Raw genomic sequence first — 13,984 nt, 5'->3', positions numbered from 1 at the left:
AGTTTAGTAAATTATAGATATAGTCTCTCAAATTGATGCTTTCAAGCAGTCACATCACTGCAATCAAACCTTTCCTTAACAGCCCTTTATCTGGAGATTTTTTATTTTTATTCTGAAAGGTATTGTTTTCTACACACCTTTTAGAAGGCAGAAATAAATTTAGGTTGTAACACTCTCTGACAGCCATTTGTTTGTTTGTTTTTTTAAAGATTTTATTTATTTATTTGACAGAGAGAGAGATAATGAGAGCAGAAACACAAGCAGGGAGAGTAAGAGAGGGAGAAGCAGACTTCCTGCGAACACGGAGCCCGATGTGGGACTCGATCCCAGGACCCTGGGATCCATAACCTGAGCCAAAGGCAGATGATTAATGACTGAGCCACCCAGGCGCCCAATCTGACAACCATTTGAACACATTCTGTCTTTTGGCTGTATTATTTTTCTAGATTCCTGCTGTTTGTTACAGAATATGGCTACCTCACAAAAGGATATTTCTAAGAACCTATTTGCTAAATGAATAAAATATTTTTAAGGCGTATTTCACAAAGTTCTTAGTAACTTCCCTACTGTTTTGGTGTCTCAGTGAAAGGGCTGGCTATGTCAATAAATTCTTAGTCCCTGGGAAATAACAAGTACATAGTCATAGGCAGTGCTTAAATTGAAATGTCAGGAGCCTTTATTTGTAGATTACTGAAAGTGGGTTTACTTATTTTTACATTTTATTCATTTTCTCTTTAAATCATACTGCCTCTGCTACTTTCTTGTTATTTTAAAAATATTTTTGTTTTTCTTTCTCACAATATCCATAGTTATCAAATTATTTACAGATGTTTAATAGATATTTATTGAAAAAAATTTATGAGGAATGCCTGGGTGACTCAGTCTGGTAAGCATCTGCCTTCAGCTCAAGTCATGATACCAGGATCCTGGGATTGAGCCCTGTGTTGGGCTCCCTGCTCAGCAGGGGAGTCTGCTTCTCTCTCTCCTTCTGTCTCTCCATCTGCTCATGCTCTCTCTCTCACTCACTCTCGTCCAAATAAAAATAAATAAAATCTTTAAAAAAAAGGTTTAAAAACCTTCTAATTGTATTCCAGATCCTGTTTTAGGAACTAAAGAATAAGAATAGGAGAAAAAAAATTTGGTGCCATTGGAACCAATATTGGTTCAAAATATTGTGAAAGTAACAACTCTTGGTCAAATTATCAAGCAAAATCAATGGGAAATTATTGAACACCATGATATAAAGCAGAGATCAGTAAACTTTGTAAAATGGTGAATAGTAGTTTAGGCTTTGCGGGCCATATACGCTTCATCATAACTGTTTAATGTTGCCATTGTAGTATGAAAACAGTCATAAGCGGGGCAGAGCAAGATGGTGGAGGAATAGGAGACATGGATTTCGTCTGGTGTCAGGAATTCAGCTGAATAGGGATCAAAGCATTCTGAACACCTACGAACTCAACAGGAGATCAAAGAAGAGAGTAGCAACAACTCTCTGAACAAAAAAGCGACCACTTTCTGGAAGGTAGGACATGCGGAGAAGTGAATCCGAGGCGATATTTGGGAGGATAGACAGCGGGGGAGGGGGCCTCCGTCCGCTGCTTCTGGCAAGTGATAGAGCCTCGGAGCACAAAATTGGAACTTTTAGAAGTCGGTTCCGCTGAGGGACGTCACTCCAGTGGCTAAGCAGGAGGTGGAAACCTCGCGGTACAGTGTGGACGCAGGACCCTCGGGGTCACAGAAAGACCAGGGGTGCCTGAGTGCAGCAGAGCTCCCAGGTATTGGAGTGGGGAAGCTGGCTGCAGAGACGGAGCCAACGCACGGGCTCTCAGCTTGGGGTTGCCATAAAATGTGATCCGCGGCCCAGTCGGGCCACTGCTCCTCCAGCAGGGACCCAACAAGCGGTAGAGCCGGGGAGGCTCCCCTCCCTCCCCCCAGCAGCACGGGAGCACACCGCAGGGATCTGCTGGGTTTGGAGACTCCACTCAGGGTCGGGTGCCAGAGATAGAAACGCTCGGCCACAGGCTGGGTGAGCACGGATTGCGGCTGGAGACCGGGGACACGGGAGTGACTGCTTTTCTCTGGGGGCACACTGAGGAGCGGGGCCCCGAGTTCTCAGCTCCTCCGGGCAGAGAGTGGGAGGCCACCATTTTCCCCTTGGTCCTCCAGAGCTGTGCCGAGAGCTTGCAGGGAACAAAAGCTCCTGAGAGCAAACCCAAGCAGCTTGCTTAGCCCGGACTGACAAGGGCGGGGCAATTCTGCCTAAGGCAAAGACATCTGGGAACCACGGCAACAGGCCCCTCCCCCAGAAGATCAGCCCGAACAGCCAGCAAGCCAAGACCAAGTTTACCGATCAAGGAGAACGGGAGAACTCCACTACTAGGGGAACACTGAACATAGAATTCATGGATTTTTTACCATGATTCCTTAGTATTTCAAAGTTAATTTTTTTAACTGTTTTTTGGGGTTTTTTTTGAATTTTTCTTTTTCCCTTTATCAACCAACATCTTATCAATCCCTGTTTAAAAAAAACATTTTTTATTTTTCATTTTTAGAGTCATATTTTATCCCTTCATAGTGGGTACCCTTATTTTTGGCATATATTTATAAGTTCTTCTCTCTTTAAAATTTTGATATATAGTTTCTTCTAACAGATCAAAATATACCCTAAATCACTAGTGTATGGCTTTGTTCTAGTCTCCTGCCTGATCAGAGTCTCTCCCATTTTTCTCTTTTCTTTTTTCTTTTTTTTAAATCTTCTTCTTTCTTCTTTCAAACAACTTCTTATCAATTCCGTTTATAAAACCTTTTATAAGTTTCATCTTTACAGTCATTTTCCATCCCTTCATTGTATTAACCCTTATTTTGTACATATATGTCTTTCTTCCTTTAAAATTTTAGGAGGCACTTTCTTCTAACAGACCAAAATACACCCAAAATCTAGTGTGTGGAACTGATCTATGCACTAGCCTGATCGTATTTGATAATAGTCTGGGTTTTTTTGTTCTGTTTTTGTTTGTTTTTATCTTTTTCTTTTTCTTTTTTTTCTCTTTCTTTTTTCTTTCTTTCCCTTTCATTTCCCCTGGATTCAGGTCTTTTCTGATTTGTATAGAGTACATTTGCTGGGGATGTTGTTAATATGTTAGTATTTTGTTCTCATTTATCTGTTCTCCCATGGACAAAATGACAAGATGAAAAAAATCACCTCAGCAAAAAGAACAAGAGGTAGTACCGTCAGCCAGGGACCTACTCAATACGGACATTAGTACGATGTCAGGCCTAGAGTTCAGAATCATGATTTTAAAGATACTAGCTGGGCTTGAAAAAAGCGTGGAAGTAATTAGAGAAACCCTTTCTGGAGAAAAAAAAGAACTAAGATCTAACCAAGTTGAAATCAAAAAGACTATTAATGAGGTGCAATAAAAATGGGGGCAGTAACTGCTAGGATGAATGAGGCAGAAGAGAGAATCAGCGATATAGAAGACCAAATGATGGAAAATAAAGAGGCTGAGAAAAAGAGAGAGAAACAACTACAGGATCACGAGGGCAGAATTCGAGAGATAAGCGATACGATAAGACAAAACAGCAATAGAATAATTGGGATACCAGAAGAAGAAGAGAGAGAGGAGCAGAAGGAATATTGGAGCAAATTATAGCAGAGAACTTCCCTAATGTGGAGAAGGAAACAGGCATCAAAATCCAGGAGGCACAGAGAACCCCTCTCAAAATCAATCAAAATAGGTCAACACCCCAACATCTAAAAGTAAAACTTATGAGTCTCAGAGACAAAGAGAAAATCCTGAAAAGAGCTCGGGAGAAGAGATGTGTAACCTACAATGGTAGAAACATTAGATTGGCAACAGACCTATCCACAGAGACCTGGCAGGCCAGAAAGGACTGGCATGATATCTTTAGAGCACTAAACGAGAAAAATATGCAGCCAAGAATACTATATCCAGCAAGGCTGTCATTGAAAATAGAAGGAGTGGTAAAAAGCTTCCAGGACAAACAAAAACTAAAGGAATTTGCAAACATAAACCAGCCCTCCAAGAAATCTTGAAAGGGGTCCTCTAAGAAAAGAGAGAGACTAAAAGCAGCATAGATCAGAAAGGAACACAGACAATATACAGTCACAGTCACCTTACAAGCAATACAATGGCACTAAATTCATACCTTTCCATAGTTACCCTGAATGTAAATGGGCTAAATGTCCCAATCAAAAGACACAGGCTATCAGATTGGATTAAAAAACAAGACGCATCAATATGCTGTCTACAAGAGACTCATTTTAGACCCAAAGACACCCCGACATTGAAAGTGACGGGGTGGAAAACTATTTACCATGCTAATGGACACCAAAAGAAAGCTGGGGTGGCGATTCTTATACAGACAAATTAGATTTTAAAACAAAGACTGTAATAAGAGATGAAGAAGGACACTATATCCTACTTAAAGGGTCTATCCAACAAGAAGATCTAACAATTGTAAATATCTATGCCCCTAACATGGGAGTAGCCACTTTTTTAAGGCAATTAATAACAAAAGCAAAGAAACACATTGACAACAATACAATAATAGTGGGGGACTTTAACACCCCCCTGACTGAAATGGACAGTTCATCTAAGCAAAAGATCAACAAGGAAATAAACACTTTAAATGAAACCCTGGACCAAATGGACTTCACAGATATATTCAGAACATTCCATCCCAAAGCAACAGAATACACAGTCTTCTCTAGTGCCCATGGAATATTCTCCAGAATTGGTCACATCCTAGGTCACAAATCAGGTCTCAACCAGTACCAAAAGACTGGGATTATTCCTTGCATATTTCCAGGCCACAGTGCTTTGAAACTAGAACTCAATCACAAGAGGAAAGTGGGAAAGAACTCAAATACATGGAGGATAAAGAGCATCCTAGTGAAGAATGAATGGGTCAACCAGGATAAAAAGAAGAATTAAAAAAATTCATGGAAACCAATGAGAATGAAAACACAACTGTTCAAAATCTTTGGGATACAGCAAAGGCAGTCCTGAGAGGAAAGTATATAGCAATACAAGCCTTTCTCAAGAAACAAGAAAGGTCTCAAATACACAACCTAACCCTACACCTAAAGGAGCTAGAGAAAGAACAGCAAATAAAGCCTCAACCCAGCAGGAGAAGAGAAATAATAAAGATCAGAGCAGAAATCATTGAACTAGAAACAAAAAGAACAGTAGAACAGATCAATGAAACTAGGAGCTGGTTCTTTGAAAGAATTAACAAGATTGATAGACCGCTGGCCAGACTTATCAAAAAGAAAAGAGAAATGACCCAAATCAACAAAATCATGAAAGAAAGAGGAGAGATCACAACCAACACCAAAGAAATACAAACAATTATAAGAACATATTATGAGCAACTCTATGCCAGCAAATTAGATAACCTGGAAGAAATGGGTGCATTCCTAGAGATGTGTCAACTACCAAAACTGAACCAGGAAGAAATAGAAAACCTGAACAGACCTATAACCACTAAGGAAATTGAAGCAGTCATCAAAAATCTCCCAATGAACAAAAGCCCAGGTCCAGATGGTTTCCCAGGGGAATTCTATCAGACATTTAAAGAAGAATGAATACCTATTCTCCTGAAACTGTTCCAAAAAATGGAAATGGAAGGAAAACTTCCAAACTCATTTTATGAGGCCACCATTACCTTGATCCCCAAACCAGACAAAGACCCCATCAAAAAGGAGAATTACAGACCAATGTCCTTGATGAACATGGATGCAAAAATTCTCACCAAACTAATAGCCAATAGGATCCAACAACACATTAAAAGGATTATTCACCATGACCAAGTGGGATTTATCCCTGGGCTGCAAGGCTGGTTCAACATCTGCAAATCAATCAACGTGATACAATACATTAACAAAAGAAAGAACAAGAGTCATATGATCCTCTCAATAGATGCAGAAAAAGCATTTGACAAAATACAGCATCCTTTCTTGATCAAAACTCTTCAGAGTATAGGGATAGAGGGTACATACCTCAATAGCATAAAAGCCATCTATGAAAAACCTACAGCGAATATCATTCTCAATGGGGAAAAACTGAGAGCTTTTCCCCTAAGGTCAGGAACGTGGCAGGGATGTCTACTATCACCACTGCTATTCAACATAGTATTAGAAGTCCTAGCCACAGCAATCAGACAACAAAAAGAAATCAAAGGCATCCAAATCGGCAAAGAGGAAGTCAAACTCTCACTCTTTGCAGATGATATGATACTGTATATGGAAAACCCAAAAGACTCCACCCCAAAACTGCTAGAACTGATACAGGAATTCAGTAAAGTAGCAGGATATAAAATCAATGCACAGAAATCAGTGGCATTCCTATACACCAACAACAAGACAGAAGAGAGACAAATCCAAATCAAGGAGTCGATCCCATTTACAATTGCACCCAAAACCATAAAATACCTAGGAATAAATCTAACCAAAGAGGCAAAGGATCTGTCCTCAGAAAACTATAAAATACTCATGAAAGAAATTGAAGAAGACACAAAGAAATGGAAAAACTTTCCATGTTCAGGGATTGGAAGAACCAACATTGTGAAGATGTCAATGCTACCTAGAGCAATCTACACATTCAATGCAATCCCCATCAAAATACCATCCACTTTTTTCAAAGAAATGGAACAAATAATCCTAAAATTTGTATGGAACCAGAAGAGACCCCGAATAGCCAGAGGAATATTGAAAAAGAAAAGCAAAGCTGGCAGCATCACAATTCCGGACTTCCAGCTCTATTACAAAGGTGTCATCATCAAGACAGTATGGTCCTGGCACAAAAACAGACACATAGATCAATGGAACAGAATCAAGAGCCCAGAAATGGACCCACAACTCTATGGCCAACTAATCTTTTACAAAGCAAGAAAGAATGTCCAATGGAAAAAAGACAGTCTCTTCAACAAATGGTGTTGGGAAAATTGGACAGCCACATGCAGAAGAATGAAACTGGACCATTTCCTTACACCACACACAAGAATAGACTCCAAATGGTTGAAAGACCTAAACGTGAGACAGGAGTCCATCAAAATCCTAAAGGAGAACACAGGCAGCAGCCTCTTCGACCTCAGCCGCAGCAACTTCTTCCTAGAAACATGGCCAAAGGCAAGGGAAGCCAGGGCAAAAATGAACTATTGGGATTTCATCAAGATAAAAAGCTTTTGCACAGCAAAAGAAACATTCCACAAAACCAAAAGACAACCGACAGAATGGGAGAAAATATTTGCAAAGGACATATCAGATAAAGGGCTAGTATCCAAAATCTATAAAGAACTTATCAAACTCAACACCCAAAGAACAAATAATCCAATCAAGAAATGGGCAGAAGACATGAACAGACATTTTTCCAAAGAAGACATCCAAATGGCCAACAGACACATGAAAAAGTGCTCAACATCGCTCGGCATCAGGGAAATCCAAATCAAAACCTCAATAAGATACCACCTCACACCACTCAGAATGTCTAGAGTTAACAAGTCAGGAAACGACAGATGTTGGCGGGGTTGTGGAGAAAGGGGAACCCTCCTACAGTGTTGGTGGGAATGCAAGCTGGTGCAACTACTCTGGAAAACAGTATGGAGGTTCCTCAAACAGTTGAAAATAGAGCTACCATACGATCCAGCAATTGCACTACTGGGTATTTACCCCAAAGATACAAATGTAGGGATCCGAAGGGGTACGTGTACCCCAATGTTTATAGCAGCAATGTCCACAATAGCCAAACTGTGGAAAGAGCCAAGATGTCCATCGACAGATGAATGGATAAAGAAGAGGTGGTATATATACACAATGGAATATTATGCAGCCATCAAAAGGAATGAGATCTGGCCATTTGCAACAACATGGATGGAACCGGAGGGTGTTATGCTGAGTGAAATAAGTCAGTCATAGAAAGACATATATCATATGACCTCGCTGATATGAGAAATTTTTAACTTCTGGAAACAAACTGAGGGTTGCTGGAGTGGTAGGGGGTGGGAGGGATGGGGTGGCTGGGTGACAGACATTGGGGAGGGTATGTGGTATGGTGAGCGCTGTGAATTGTGCAAGACTGTTGAATCACAGATCAGTACTTCTGAAACAAATAATGCAATATATGTTAAGAAAAAAAAAAGAAGAAGAAGATAGGAGGAGGGGAAGAATGAAGGGGAGTAAGTCGGAGGGGGAGACGAACCATGAGAGAGGATGAACTCTGAAAAACAAACTGAGGTTTCTAGAGGGGAGGGGGTTGGGGGGATGGGTTAGCCTGGTGGTGGGTATTAAAGAGGGCACGTTCTGTGTGGAGCACTGGGTGTTATGCACAAACAATGAATCATGGAACACTACATCAAAAACAAATGATGTATGGTGATTAACTTAACAATAAAAAAATTAAAAAACACAGCCATAAGCAATGATGAATCAATAAATATGGCTGTGTTATAATAAAACTTTGTTTGCAAGAACACACACAGGACACACTGGCTCATAGCTGTGTCTTCTGACTCCTTGATATAAGTAAAAAACACAGTAGCATGATTCCTGGGAAGAGTGAAAAAGTAGAGGGTAATGTTAAGCTTTCATTTCCTGATTATTTGCTAAACACTGCAATTCACACATCTTTTTTTTTTAAACGATTGAATTCTGTTTGACCTACAATGCTATATTACTTTCAGGTGTACAGCCTAGTGATTTGACAATTCTATATGCAGTCCTCACCACGATCAATGTAGTTACCATCTGTCACCATACAACCTTATTATGATATTATTGCCTACATTCCTTTTGCTGTAGTTTTTTTATCTTCATGACTTATTTATGTTATATCTAGAAGTGTGTACCTCTTAATCCCTTTCAACTATTATGGCCACCAAACACCCACCTCCCATGTGGCAGCTACCAGTTTGTTCTTTGAATTTCAGTCCATTTCTGATTTTTTGTTTTTGTTTTTGTTTTCTTAGATTCCTTCCACATATAACTGAAATCATAGGGTATTTATCTTTCTCTGACTCATTTCACTTAGCCTAATATGCTTTAGACCTATCCATGTTGCTGCAAATGGCAAGTTCTTTTTTTATGGCTGAGTAGTATTCCATTGTATTTGTATGTGCGCACACACACACACACACACACACACACACACACGTCCCATCTTTATCCATTCATTTATTGTTGGATATTTGGGTAGCTTCCATATATTGGCTACTGCAAACAAAGCTACAATAAACATAGGGGTGCATATATCTTTTTGAATTAGTGTTTTCATTTTATACAGATAAATACCCAGTAGTGAAATTATTGAATTGTATGGTATTTCTATTAATTTGTTGAAGAACCTCCATACTGTTTTCCATAGTGATTGAGCCAATTTATATTCCCATCAACTGTTCCCTTTCTCCACACCCTTTGCAACACTTGTTATTTCTTGCCTTTTTCGATCCTAACCATTCTAAGTAGTCTAAGTTGATATCTCACTGCTGTTTTGATTTGCATTTTCCTGATGATTTGTCAAGTATCTTTTCACATGTCTGCTACCCATCTGTATGTCTTCTTTGGAAAACATCCATTCAGGTCATCTGCCCATTTTTAAACTGGATTGTGTGTGTGTGTGTTGAGTTGTATAAGTTCTTTATATATTTTGGATATTAACCTCTTATCAGATTTAAAACTTGCAAATATCTTCTCCTATTCTGTAGTTTTCCTTTTCATTTTGTTGATGGTTTCCTTCACAGTGCAAAAGCCTTTTATTTTGGTGTGGTTCCAGTAGTTTATTTTTGATTTTGTTTCCTTGCCTGACAAGACACATCCAGAAAAATGTTGCTAAGGCCAATGTATGAGAGATTACGGTCTGTGTTTTCTTTCAGGAGTTTTATGGTTTCAGGTCTCACATTTGGGTCTTTAATCCATTTTGAGTTAATTTTTTATGTATGGTATAAGAAAGTGGTCTGGTTTCATTCATTTGCATGTAGCTATCCAGGTTTCCCAACATGACTTTTAAAGAAACTGCTTTTTCCCCATTGTATATTTTTGCCTCCTTTATTGTAGATTATTGACCTTAAAAGTGTGGGTTTATTTCCGAGCTATTTTGTTCCATCAATTAATGTGTCTGTTTCTGTGCCAGTACCATATGTTTTAATTACCATAGCTTTGTAGTATATCTTGAAATCTGGGATTCTGATATGTATGATTTTGTTCTTCTTCAAGGTTGTTTTGGTTAATTGGGGTCTTTGTGGTTCCATATAAATCTCAGGATTATTCCAATTTTATGAAAAATACTATTGGTATCTTGACAGGGATTGCCTCAGATCTGTAGATTGCTTTTGATTGTATGGACATTTTAACAATAGTGTTCCAGTTTGTGAGCATGATATGTCTTTCCATTGGTTTGTATTTTCTTTAATTTCTTTCATTAGTGTCTTATAGTCTTCAGAGCATAGGTCTTTCACTTCCTTGGTTAAGTTTATTCCTAGATATCTTATTATTTATAGTACAGTTGTAAATGGGTTTGCTTTCTTAATTTTTCTTTCTGTTATTTTGTTATTAGTATATAGAAAAACAATTTCTCCATATCAGTTTTGTATCCTGAACCTTTATGGAATTCACTTATTAGTTCTAGTAGTTTTTTGGTGGAATCTTTAAAGATTTTTGTGTATAGAATCATACCATTTATCATACAAATTACTTCTATTTATTAATAATTTATTTTTTATTTATTTAATGTGGTCTGATTGCTCTGGCTAGGACTTTGACCACTATGTTGAATAAAAGTGATAAGAGTGAACATCTTTGTCTTGTTCCTGATCTTAGAGAAAAAGCTCTATTTTTCACCATTATGATGGTAGTAGTAGAGAGAGAGAGAGAGAGAAAGGAATTCAAACATGACACTGAAAAGAGTCATCGATCACAAAAGAAGAGAGTAAGAGAAGAAAGGAACAGAGAATACCTAAGAAAAAAACAAGCAAACAACAACATGGCATGTTGTTATATCCATTAGAGGTTTTTGGTCTGTGGTTACTATGAGGCTCTTCTATAGCATCCTAAGTATGTAGCAGTCTATATTTAGTTAATGGTTACTTAAGTTGGAACACATCGTAAAAGCATTATATTTTTACTCACCCCCCATTGTATGTATATGATGTCATATTTTACATCATTTTATTTTGTGAGTCCCTTATTTTTTAGATGTAAATAATTTTACCACTTTTTTAACCTTCAACAAAATTTGTAGGTGATTATACTGATCTACTACTGTCTTTACTGCATGTTACCTTTTACTTGTGATTTTTTCCCCTTTTATATTTCTAATTATGGCCTTTTCTTTTCCAACTTAAAGACCCTTTAACATTTCTTGTAAGGCTGACTTATTTGTGATAAACTCCTTTAATTTTTGTTTGAAGAACTCTTTATCTCTACTTCACTTGTAAATAATGATCTTGCTGGGTACAGCATTCTTAGTTGTCTTTTGCTTTTGTTTTTACCTTTCAGCACTCTGATTTTATCATGCCACTCCTTTCTGGCCAGCACTGTTTCGCCTGGAAAATTAGCTGTTGGCTTTATGGGGTTTTCCTTGTACATAAATAGGTGCTTTTATTTTGCTCCTTTTAAAATTTTCTCTACGATATTTTTTGTCATTTTTATTTATTGTGTCTTGATGTGGACCTTTTTGGGCTCACCTTGTTTGGGGCTCTCTGTACTTTTTGGATCTGGCTGTCTGTTTCCTTCTTCAGTTTCAGGAACTTTCTGCCCCCTTTCTCTCTTTTCTCCTTCTGGGACCCCAGAGTTCAGATGTTACTATGCTTGATGATGTCCCAGAGATCCCTTAACCTATCTTCATTTTTTTTTCTTTTTTCTGTTTGCTGTTCAGCTTGGGGTTTTCTCTTATCTTGTCTTCCAGATTAATGAATTGTCTAATCTGCTGCTGGTTTCCTCTGCTGATTCTTTCATTTTAGTGATTGTATTCTTCAATTCTCATTTGTTCTTTTTTATAATTTCACTGAAGTTCTCACTGAGTTCATCCACTCTTCTCTAAAGTCTGGTGAGTCTATAAAGAGTCTCACTCTTTATCAGGCGGGTTGTTTATCTGTGTCTTGTTAATTATTTTTTTTTCCTGAAATTGTGTCTTGTTCTGTTTGGAGCATATTTCTCTGTATCCTCACCTTGTGTGACTGTCTATGTTTTTTGTTTTGTTTTGTTTTGTTTTTATAGGCAATAGGCAGAACAGCTACTTCCCCTAATCTTGAAGGAAATAAATAGCCTTGTCTTCTGGGTAGACTGCATGTGCCTGGCAGTTTGGGATGGCTGGCCAGAGATAGCAAGCATGGGCTGGAAGTCCTGGGGTGCTGTTCATAGAGAATGCTCTGGTGGAATGACTGGAGCTTAAGCAGACATAGGCTAGCAAATTGCCAGGGCCCTCCATATAGGCAATACCTTGGTGGGATTGCTGGAGCTGAAGAGGTGGTTAGTCCCATGGCCCTCCACATGGGAAGAAGGCTAGCAGGACAGTTGGAGCTAAAGCAAGTACAGGCTTGGTGTGTCTCGGGGTGTTTTTGCACCCTCAGTTGCTTCAGTAAGATGGCCGGGGCTATAGTAGTTCCTATCCATGGGTGTCCCAGTATGTGCTCTGTTGGGGCCATCTTGATGGGAGAGCTGGACCTAGGGTGGACATGAGTGGGGAGCTGAGGGAATGGCTAAGGACCTCTCGCTTCCTGATGTGGCAGGCTGGCTAGGGTGCCTGGCCCTTACTTCTGTGCTATCAAGGTAAACAGTGGTGTTTGCAGTCCCTTTTACTCTGGAGAGCATTCTAGCGGGTCCCCTACCATTTGGCAGAGAGTTATTTCCTGTATATTCTAGTTGCCCTTTTAAAGCATGACTTTTTTTCCTGTGCCCCAGAGTGGCCAAATCTGCTCTCAATCTCTCAGTATTATCCTTCCCCACTGTAGTTTATAGTATTGGGAAGTGTTCCCATTGTTACTATGTCTCTGTCCCTCCTGCTATTCTCTGTGTGGTTCCTCTGTGTTGTACAGAAGTTGTTTAGTCAGTTTTCCATTCTTCAGGAAGAATCACTCTATAGGTAGGTATAGATTTGGTGTGTCTGTGGAGAAGGTGAGTTCAGGGTCTTCCTATATTCCATCTTGGTCCCCTCCTTCTTGACACATCTATTCTTAAAGTCCACTGAAAATCACCTCCAAACAAATGCTCTGCAACCCAACCTCATGTATTAACACTCAGACCCTCAAAGGTATTACCTTTGCTGTGCAAATAATGGGGACCAAATGATAGAGGAAATAATTTCCATAAATCATCAGACTTTTGAGTGTGTTGTGTAGCTTTGTGGTTCAATTAAATGACACCTTGATCATCAGTTCTCTTCACACCTGGATTTATCAGTTTCTTAATCTTTGTATTCCCAATTATGATCCTAACTCCAGGTACTCTGATAGGGCTACTTACACTTGTAAAAATACCCAAACAAGCTATTTATTGATTCTAGGTCAACAGTGTTATTTATGCAAAGTAATAAAAGCCAGTTTGCTTCCTCTCTAGGGTTTTTAATGATACTGTTAAATCACTAGAGCACTAAACTCATAGCTTGTGCTGTAGGGTCATATGATATAGAAGGCAGCTTTATAATCTAATATATTATCTAATCTTATATGTTTGCATATTAATCATCATTGCATGGATTGCAAAGCTAATATTTTGACTAACCATTTATTTATACATACTTTGTAAATACCCAAAGCATTCTAATAAGTCTCTGAACTTCTTACTCATATTTCATATATACCAAATTAAATTGAAGTGGCCTAATTGTTGGCCAGATATACCATGCTGTTGAATACAGATACAACTCATTAGTTTTCTGTCATCATTTCTTAGAATTGAAACTGACACACTTTTTGATATTTATCTTTCTAATTATACTTGCCTTCCGTGGGGCTTTTCTTGATTACT

The sequence above is a fragment of the Eumetopias jubatus genome, unplaced genomic scaffold (assembly GCF_037043125.1).
Source record: "Eumetopias jubatus isolate StellerSeaLion01/CBP00866 unplaced genomic scaffold, mEumJub1_p1.0 scaffold_17, whole genome shotgun sequence".
In the NCBI taxonomy this organism is placed as follows: Eukaryota; Metazoa; Chordata; class Mammalia; order Carnivora; family Otariidae; genus Eumetopias; species Eumetopias jubatus.
Note: the sequence above shows the minus strand (reverse complement) of the source record.